The following is a 10,143-nucleotide window of genomic DNA, read 5'->3' as shown; positions in this document are numbered from 1 at the left end:
TTGGATGAGCTCATCTAGCAGTTTGGTAAACTTTATAAAGACAACAAGTACGTAAGAATATTGACAGAGAAGATACACTTCCAAACTCAAAAGTACTATGAAGTCCAACCTTTACACATAACTAACGATCATAAGATGTATTTTTTCTTGTGTTTTTGCATGTGGATGTTTATGAAAAACAACATTTTAGAGAATATAGTATTAATATGAAGTTTTGGGCCTAGGCAGGAGAAGATCAAATAAAGATTTTTAAAAATATGTACCAAGAAAAGAAAATGGAATTATACTCCTATGGCTTGAATGTGGAGTGCATATAGTTAACATAACAGAAGCTTGATCAATAAAATGCCCCTTGGGGTAAAAAAAAAATTTCTTTTCCCACAAAGTTAAACATGATGGAGGAATATTATATAAAAATAAGGGCTTTTAAAGTGTCTTAATAAAATGGCAATAAAAATGTCTTAAAAGAAAGAAAGCAAACTGTTAAAGTTATCTGTGACTCTGAAATGGGTAAAAAAAAAAAAAAGATTAAGTTTAGGAATGATCAGTTTAGAATTAGTACTCCACTGAGAAATTTCATGTAGTGACACCGATCAATAAAACTTCCTGCATGTTTTTGACAAACTATTTTTATTCAGTTTTGTGTTCCACCAGAATAACTTTAGTACTCTTCTTTGCAATTATTTATCCTCTGTGGCTTCAAAGGAAGCGGAAGTTGAACTTTGTTCTGAGTATAAGTCAAAGATAATAGTTAATGGTTTTGACTGATTAACATCTTTCCTCAACAACAACACAAACTGATCAAACATCTTAGACAAAAGCCAGTATGGTTGATGACATTAGCATGTCATCAACACACAGAAAACATCAATTGCAAAAAGTGTAATTATACTACTTCTAATTAGCTGTCATCACCTGAAATAATTAAACAACAAAAAGCTCTTAAGCTAGCAAACAACTGATGAAATGATTTAAATATTTTCCCTTCTCATATTGCTTCTCAACAGATACCATTATGGTACTATTGACTCAAATTTTAGTTGATAGAAGACCATGTAAAATAGATCTTGCTGTCATGAAGGAAACCCCCCTGCAAACAAAGCCACATTTTATAATGCCATTCTAGGCAGACTTTTTTTCCTGCTGCCTTTGCATTCTGTATGAGACTAAACCCAGAATGGTTTGGATTGGAAGGGACTTTTAAAGATCATCTAGTCCAATCTCCCTCTTGTGGGCAGGGACATCTTTCACTAGATCAGGTTGCTCAAAACTCTGTCCAACCTGACCTTGAACATGTAGCCTTCCAAAAATGAAAACCCCGATCTGGGAGTCATATCATGCAATTAATTTTAAAGCAAAATTCCTCCTCCAAAATAATAAAAATCAAAAGCATAGTATGGTGTTTAATCAGGTGGCAACTGCTTTTTTGTAGCTCAGATTTTTTGCTGAAAATTGTACACTATTTTTAGAAATATATTTTGAAATGCATCGCCAAGCTTGTGTTTTGTAAGTTTGAGGAATATTATTAGCACTTCATGAAATGAAGAGGCTTACAAATCTATGTTTACTCTAGCACAGTCTCTATCACCTTGTTACATGAGGAATGTACACATTCCAATGGGAAGAAGTCTGAAAAGTCTTCTGTGCTAAAAACTCCAGGAGAGCATTAGCCCATGGTGCATGGCAAACAGATCTGCCTGCATATCCACTCTGGTGTGCACACAGACTCACTCAGGCTTAGAGAGTGTCTCTTCTGGTAAGAAGACTTGCCCCTGCAGATCCGCTACAGGTTAAAGGTTTTGGTGCACACAGCAGTCTTGAATTCACACAGCACCAACTACACGGCCAGCATTCAACAAGAATAAACATGGAGGCCATACTTTAGGGAGGCAAAGAGTTTTTAAATGGTGAATTAGGCCAATAAACAATTCAAGGTTGGTGTTCCGGTTTTGTGCCTGAGCCATGTGACAGCAGCCTGGAGGACGTGTCTCTTAAAGAACGATATTATTGCCTGTTCAGTCAATGAGCAGGATATACAGGAAGATGGGAAGTTTTTGAAGGCTTGGGGTTTTTTTTCATCACATACTGATAATTGGCAAGGGAAGTTTGCCAGAATTTAGGAGCACAGGTCTCAGTTGTCCAAAGGCAGAACGACTGCTCTCCTTAAAAGGAGCACATTGGACAACCATGTACAGGAGGCTGAGGCATTCAGTGAAGCCTCTGGAATGAGGGTGGAGCAACACATTGGATAAAGTGGAAGCATAGCAGTTCCTTCGTTAAGAGGACCATACGGAGGTGAACAGAGAGGTCCTGGCCAAGTAAATAACTTATGCTGTGGAAGCTGAGTGGCAGGTTCTCCAGGCAGGTTTCCAGGATGGGTTCCAATATGTGGAATTGAACTCACCTGGTTAATGTCATGCTCCATCCAGGCAATACTCTCAGCAGAACGTATTTACTGTAGGCACGATATTGCATTGATGAAGCTAAATTCCTTCCAGTTCTGAAGTTAACTTGCTTATAGATAGTTCAAAGGTGAAGAGAAGCATTATCAAGGAATTGTTTGGGATAAGCAGATTGATGTAGAGACAGACTTAGTATAGTGAGTCTCAAGTAACTGGGCCTTTTTAAGCTTTCAGGGTTTGCTTCAGGTATGAGACCAGTATCTGGGCTCTTTATTGGTTTAAAATCCCATTAGTCATTTGTATTACATTTCATTCATTACATTTCTACAGGAAGTTTATATGTAGTTTACATCTTGGAAATACTACTTTGTGTCACTGGCCAGTGATTCCGGTGGGAAGACTCACAGGAACAGAGTACCTAGGATGAACAATGAGTATATTGGAGGCGTTCTGTGCTATCTAGTGGCATTAGCAGAGAGGATTCTGTTTCAGAAAGATGGAAGATTACATAGTAATTGCTGAAGCACTTGAACTGATTCGAAGAAAAAGGCTGTAAGTACAGGTCATCTCGAAAAATCATGGCACTAATATCCTTCAGGCACAGTGGGTTTCTATTCAAAACTAAAAGGAATGATATAATGTGCTTACAATGAATAGTGAACTTCTTAGTCTTTGAAATTTTGAAAGTCAAGTCATTGGGTTTTGTTTCTTTTCAGTTTGTTTGCTTTAATGCAGTAAGGAGTCTGGAAATGTATTCAACATGTCCAGTTCTGTCCATTCAGAAATACAGCCTGAATGTAGGTATGAAATGTGTTTCTTCTTCTCTCATCACATGCTGAAATAGATTTCATCTGGTTTCTGCGAACTGCTTCTCCAAAAGTTGTCAATAATCACTTCCAAACAGCACTTTCCCAGAAGTTCTGTAGTTTAGAAACAGAAATGCAAGGAAAATTAGAAAGAAACAGTGGTTTGTAGGGTTTTTTTTAACTACTACTCTTTAGCAAATCAGGCCAAGATCATAGGGATACAACATCCAAATTATTTCAGAAGCTTCCATCCTCAGTCTGGAGATAAAGCTCACGTGTTGTTCAGAGTCTTGAATCTCATGCTATTAAAATTCCAGAAAGGTACTTTTTTTCTGATTGCTCTGCATGTCAGTTTACCTCCTTTTCCGTACAAATCTCATTGTCCCTGATAGCATTCTGCTAAGCTTAGTAGTGACTGCCTCTTAGGAGACAGTTTAAAGAAAGGAGACCAATGGAAAAATGAAAAAACACAGTTTAAAATGCATCAAATCGCATTTCCATAAAGATTTACTAACTTAGTTTTTAGAGCATTTAGAGCTGTTGGAGCAGTTGTCTGTCATGTTGGATATGTACTTAGAAATGGGAGCACTTCAGGATGGGATTTCATCTGACACCCCTAAGTGCTAAATTTTAGATATGCTATTACGTTTTCCCAACATCTGTTGCTTTGATTTCCTTGTGGTTTTTAGAGAAGCAAATCTTGATCAAGGCCCAGCACTTTCATACCATCATTTCTCTTCACCACTGATATGATGGGAGACACTGTGTCTCTGGTGGGAGACATCTGTGGCTACACACCCAAATCCGCCACTGGTCCTCAGTGTAATTCTGATTGTTTTCACTTCCCTGCTTTCACCCTGTAACAGGGAGAAAAGGAGGGAGAAGGAGAGCTTTATTCTCTTCAAATGTGTTTTCTGGGGATGTAAATAGAATTTTCAGTCCCAAAAGCTGTTACGCTTTTGAGGAAAAATAATGAGCGGTAACAATGGGAAGCAGCCAGGCAAAATTTCCTGAGCTGGTTAAAATCCTTGCAGAATATGCAAGATCTTGGGGAATTAGTGCTTATGATTTAGTTTCCATGCTTTCCATTTAGTAAATATTTATTCTCAATGGCATCTTTCAAAAGGTGGCAATCAATGTTGGGTTCATACTAAAGGTATTTAATTTTTCTTTGATAATAAAGAAACCCCTTGATCCCAGCCACTGGTAAATTAATACACAAATAAAATTAGAGATGTTTTCCACTTTTTGCAATGATGAGGAGAGAGTGAAAGCTAATTTTTCAATAATAATAATGAAGTTTATAATTTTGTGCAATCCTGTTTATTCATGGTTACATGCTATATCCTGCTTGCTTAAACTCTAAGACCCAGGGAGAAGAGAGTCATTTCTTTGCTCAGTGCTCCAGGTCTCTTGCAGTCATTCTTGACTTCAGATAGCTTCTTATGACTTTTTCCCAAACAGGCAGAGGATAGAACACATCTGTCCTGGCACAGACATCTAAAAGTTAGACATCTTGCTCCAACCCATTTGCCTGTGGTTTAACCCCAGCCAGCAACTAAGCACCACACAGCCACTCGCTCAGTCCCCCTCCAGCAGGATGGGGGAGAGAATCAGAAGGATAAAAGTAAGAAAACTCGTGGCTTGAGATAGTTTCATAGGTAAAGCAAAAGCCACGTATGCAAACAAAGCAAAACAAGGAATTCATCCACTACTTCCCATCGGCAGGCAGGTGTTCAGCCATCTCCAGGAAAGCAGAGCTCCATCACACGTGACGGTTACTTGGGAAGACAAACACTGTCAGTCGGAATGTCCTTCCCGTCCTTCTTCTTCCCCCAGCTTTATATGCTGAGCATGACATCACATGGTGTGGGATATCCCTTTGGTCAGTTGGGGTCAGCTGTCCCAGCTGTGTCCCCTCCCAACTTCTTGTGCACCCCCAGCCTACTTGCTGGTGGGGTGGGGTGAGAAGCAGAAAAGGCCTTGACTCTGTGTAAGCACTGCTCAGCAATAACGAAACCATCCCTGTGTTATCAACACTGTTTCCAGCACAAATCCAAAACACAGCACTATACCAGCTACTATGAAGAAAATTAACTCTATCCCAGCCAAAACCAGGACATCAGTGAAGAGAAACACTCATTTTTAGAGTGTAATTCACCTCAGCCTGGTACAAGCACCTCAGTTAAGCAGGGTGGAAGTACTTACATCTCTCTCTAGATTGTGAAAAAAAGGTTATGGTGACCAGTTTAGACATGGAAGTGAGTTAGAAGTGAATCCCACCATAGTGCTTACTCGGGTCATTTTTGGAGCTTTCTTCTTTGCCCACTACATGTTTTGAACATGGTAACTTCATAATTCAAGCTAAAAATAAAAAATTTAACTTTGTTGATAATGCCTCTCAATTTTGTTATCAGTATCATCTTAGGAATCATTAATAACTTTTTAAAAGTATAAATCCCTCAAATATCTTTGAGAAGCTGCTTTTATAGCATACCTTTGTCCTTATTGTTCTTCCACTGATGTCTTCCCTTTGAGCAGTACCTTACCCATCTTACAGCTCTTGCAGTGATATATAGCATTTCTATTACAGTAATTAGTCATATATTAGTGTAACAAATACTTTGCTGCTAGAATCGATGTGCTGCTCTATAATGTTGCTTATCACATTCCATAAAGGTATCCTGCTAATCTCATATGATCAAACTTTGACAAGGAAATACCAACTTTCTTTTTTTCCCTTCACATTTCCAAGAATCCTGCCCTGCTGAATAGTGTACTAGAATTTTGCATACTTTTGAAATTCCCAGGAAGTATTGCTTAACTGAAGTGTTCCTCTTAGGTTTGTACAGTAATATTACTATTGTATCTGTGATGGTCAAAAGATATATGCATGGTAAGGGAGAGAGTGGTAACGTAACTTATGACAGCATTGACAAGGTGTGGTAGCTTGACCTAGTCCAGCAGCTAAGCACCACCCAGCTATTCACCTGCTCTGTCCCCAGTGGGACAGGGGGGAGAATAGGAAGAGCAAAACTGAGAAAATCTGTGGATGAAGGTAGTTTTATAAGTGAAGGAAAGCAGAAGAAAAAAAAACAAATAAAACAATTGAGGCAATCACTGACCACCTCCCACAAACAGATCGATGCCCAGCCAGCCTCCAAGCAATGCTTCCCTTCCCAAAACACCTCTCCTCCTCAGTTTTTATTGCTGAGCATGATCTTATATGGCATGAAATATCCCTTTGGTCAGTTTGGGTCAGCTGCCTTTGTTGTGTCCCCTCTCATCTTCTTGCACACCCCCAGCCTACTCACTGGGAGGGCAGAGCGGGAATGTCTTGATGTTGTGGAAGGACTGCTCAGCAATAACCAAAACACTGGTGTGTTATCTGCACTTTTAGTCACAAATCCAAAACATCACGAGATCCAAACCAGCACCATACGGGCTGCTATGAACAAAATCCATCCCTCCCAGCCAGACCCAGTGCAATCTCCACCCCTGATTCCATATGATTTACGTCATGCTCAGGTCTTACACTATCCAATACATGCTCATTAAGCACCACCCTCCATCCTGTCATGTGAGATATATATACATACACAGATACCATTTCCTTAGTCTATGGGCCACTCCTGTAAAACATTCATAAAATGTACATTGAGTTCATTTAATCCATGACTTGGGCTTCATGTGTTATGGTGGTTACTCAGGTCAGGAGAGACGGCATATTGTGTTAAATTATTGACTCAGGTTGGGTCACTGCTGTACTTGCCTGGCTTCTTGCGAGCCTCATTCTCCATTGGTTCAGGTGATTCTTGATGTAGTGCTTCCTATTATATGCAACTAAAATCACATGTTATTTTGTCCCAAGGTTTAATCACCTTGGGGTACACACTAGATTTCCCCATTCTTCCGTATTACCCACCAACTGTACCCAGGTCTTTGAGCTAAATGCCCTATACCCCTATCTCCAAAACCCTAGAGCCTGACCTTGAGTCCCTCCAGGTGCTTTCTGCCAGAGGATCCAGTTGAAGTCATGCTCCCCAGCAGCAGCACAGAGAACATTTCTCACATCTGGTCCTGTCTGGACTGGCCCATGGGCTACTGCATGAACTATCTTCTGTTTGATCTGTTCAGCAGCTTGTTGTTGCTCAGGGCCTCAGTCAAAGGAGTTCTTTTGGGTCACTCAACAGAGAGGACTCACAAGCTGACTAACCTGGAATATGCATTCTCTAGAATCTCATAATGCACAGGAAAGTCTGGGTTTCTTTTTTGCTAACCAGTGGGGACATGACTTATCTTATTGATCATATCTATTGGGATGTGACAATACCCATTTTGCCATTTTATTCCCCATAACGGGATCTGTCATGCAAGTCCTTTGTTCTTGCTTTGTTTTATGGCAAAATCAGCTTTTGGAAGAATCTGAATTTTTCTTTTCTCTTCCTCAAATACTTCCTCTGCTGTGTTGCCCCACACAATGATGAGTTTCTGAGCACACAAGCCCTTCTTCAAGTATGAAAGAGAAATAGTAGTCCTCAGCCAAATCACAAATACAGCTACCCGGATAAAGCTTCAGCATAAAAGGATCATCCCCACAGACTTTTCTGATGTCTGGAAAATGAACCACAAAACTCAATTCAGCTACTGAGAAAATACACAGGAGTTGTCCACAGTTAACTCAAGACATAACAAAAATAAATGAAGCATTCCAAGAAGGTTAGGGAGTGAGGGATCAATACTGACCCAGATCAGCTAACAGTGGCTGGTATAATGAGAAATATTCTTTCTCCCTACAAACTTCATCTCTTTCCTACTTTTTTTGTTGTTGCAAACACATCCATATTTTTCAAACTGAATTTATCAGGTTTTTCCCTAATCATTCAGTAATACCTCAAATCACATCAGAACCCCTTTCTTCTTCACATGCATAGCTATATGTTTAAGGTCCTTGTAAGCAGCTTTCCATACCCTTGCATGTTCCTGGTTCCTGCCTGTAAGGAAAGTTTTGTGCCAAATTGCATGGTCTCTCAGAAAGCCTTCAGCCCTACTCCACTAAATTTACTTCACTACAAATTCATTATCTAGCTGAGTATTTATCTGCTGATCCATTCTCAGGTTACCTGTAAAAGCTTGCCTGCTGCAGAAACATCTCAGCAGAAGTTTGGAAGGAAACCTCTTGCTTTTAACTCCTAGTTTTGCCCTGGTGGCTGACTGCAGGTCTCAGACCAGGGCCCTGCAGACAGGCTTGAGAATTTCAATGGTAATTTTGCAGGCCAATTTCTACTGCCTCATCATCAAGAATTCACTTGGATTAGTACTGGAAGTCTCCTTCCCTTTTCTCTTTTGTTTTGAAATGTGTACGCCTATCTCCACAAGGCATTTTGCTATAGCCATGATGGTCTGAGAATGCTGAAAAACAGCCTTTATGGTCTAATATCAGCTAGAAGGTATTATCTATGTCCTGCCCATTGCTAGTTTATGATTCAATCCACTAATGAAAATATGGGCTAAAAACTAATCAGAATAGATCCCTTAAGGACCCCATTTGAAATGACATCTAAGTATGACGTGAAACATTTGTAACTGCTCTTCAAGAACAACTTTTTTACCAGTTGTGCACTCAAACATATGTTCCCCTAGAGCATTTCTTCTGTGCTTACTTCTGAATTGTCCTTAGTTCATCTAAAAAGTGTATTAAAATCCAATAAAATGCATATTTTTTATATCTTTGATCACTAAGCTAGTTGCCCCATAAAAGAAGAAACTTAGATTGAGTTCATGCAACATATTAGCTATATTTAATTTCCATGTATGCCTGACCAATTTTTTAGGAACTTGTAATCCTCCACAGTTTTTCAAATATATGGCATATCAGAATATATTCAAATATATTCTAAAATAGTTCTCACATTACTACATCAATTCTCACCCATGAATTATGGGTGAATTTAATCTGGAACTGTTGACTTGAATACATATATTAAATCTAAATATTCAGCACTCCCACCAGCACCATGCCCATAATGCATTCCTTTTTCCATGTTAAAATTAATTTCATCAGAGAATTGACTGCCATTTACCTTTGTGAAGACTCAAGCAAAGAAAGTGTTGAATACTCCAGCACTGTCTGCAGTTTTTCTTCCCTTCTGTTTACTAAATCCCTCTACTCTCCTCTGTTTTCTTCTTACTTCTGACATTGTTACAGAAATTCTCTGACATCTCCAACTGAAATACATTTTGCATCACAATCTTCCTGAATTTATTTGTCTATATTTTTGTTATTCCTCTATAGCAGTCCTCAGGCACATGCCAATTTCTCCAGATCTCACACAATTCCTTTTTAATTTTGGGGTATTTGAAGCTTTCCTGATGCAGGCACTATAGTGTCCCTGTCTGCTCACTGTCTCTGAACTCTTTAAACCAGGTTTGTCATTATATATTTAGAATAGCCCCTTTCAAAGGCTACCAGTTCATTTGAAGTTCTTTATCCCTTACATTATCTTCTCAGGAGGTCTCAGTCTCAGCTCCCTAGGTTGTGTCAAAGCTGTTTTCCCAATTCTTTCTGTGCAGTAGCAAAGGCTGTTATTTCATTATTACTTTCATCCCCAAATTATTTCCCACCTTTGGGTTTTCAATCAATTCCTTTCTGTCAGTTAGATTTGAAATACTGCTTTTCTAGTAAAACTGAAATCCTGCCTTCCTGAAACCAAAAGTTTGTCTGCAACACTGGCAATCTGATCACTTGGTTTGTCTGTACCATGACACAAGGGATCCTTATAATCAAAAAGTTATATGGATAGTAAAAATCTACCTCATTACCTGTCCTTTGGATGATTCTGATGGTAGCTCAAAGACTCCATCATGTCTCCTCTTCCAATTTTCTGCTTCATGTAAGATCCTGAGCATGAAACTGTGTATTCTTTCCCCTTTTG

This window comes from Platalea leucorodia, assembly GCF_965183815.1.
Source record: "Platalea leucorodia genome assembly, chromosome: 4".
NCBI lineage: Eukaryota > Metazoa > Chordata > Aves > Pelecaniformes > Threskiornithidae > Platalea > Platalea leucorodia.
The sequence above is the reverse complement of the archived record's forward strand: the minus strand, read 5'-3'. Positions refer to the sequence as shown.